The 765-nt window shown below is 28.1% G+C and overlaps 1 non-coding gene across 1 annotated transcript; it reads right to left on the reverse strand.

Moving 5' to 3' along the window:
• Positions 1 to 369: 369 nt before the first annotated feature.
• Trnah-gug lies at positions 370 to 441 on the reverse strand. The gene has a single exon. It is a non-coding gene; the product is annotated as a tRNA-His (tRNA).
• Between the last annotated feature and the right edge of the window lie 324 nt (positions 442 to 765).

Genomic DNA, 765 nt, shown 5'->3' on the forward strand with positions numbered 1-765 from the left:
AACACATGATTTTTTAAACATTTTGTATGTCATGTGAAAACATAAATTTTAAAATGTGAATTAATTTACCGTTCAGTTAAGTAATTTTATGAACATTTATTAGCATTCAGTTAAAGAATTTTATGAATATTTTTTTTTATCTGTGTAGCTTTATAAACTTTTCTTGATTTTTTTTTTTCTTAACAGGTTCTTCTAAATATAAAACAAGTTAATGTATAACGATTAATATCTAGAATATCAAATAGTAATACGATCAAACAATTAAAAATATTGAAAATAGTTCTTATTAAAGGGATTTAAACAATTTTTGTAACATAATTCTCATAAGAAAAAAAAAAAAATAATAGCTCCGCCGTAACAGCTGTTCGCTGCCGTGACCAGGATTCGAACCTGGGTTACTACGGCCACAACGTAGGGTCCTAACCACTAGACGATCACGGCTATCGGAGCCTGTGGTAACAGTAGTGAAATAAACCAACTGCTTCAACATAAAACTTACTTTCACCAACAATTTGTATCGGTAACTTTTTTATATCTATGAAGAAATAATTATGTGGCAATTTCCGATGAAATTCCATTTTATAAACGTTATTTCTCAACTTACTTCAGTAACAATGTTGTTATTGTTCACAAGAATACGGATTAAAAATACTTCAGAACACAAATTAGATTAAAGGAAAGTAGAAATAAATGTTTTCCTTGTACACAGAGTATCGAAAATAAAATGTAATAGATTTTGTCATGTAACGGCTTAAATTTACGGAT

This window comes from Melitaea cinxia, chromosome 1, assembly GCF_905220565.1.
Source record: "Melitaea cinxia chromosome 1, ilMelCinx1.1, whole genome shotgun sequence".
NCBI lineage: Eukaryota > Metazoa > Arthropoda > Insecta > Lepidoptera > Nymphalidae > Melitaea > Melitaea cinxia.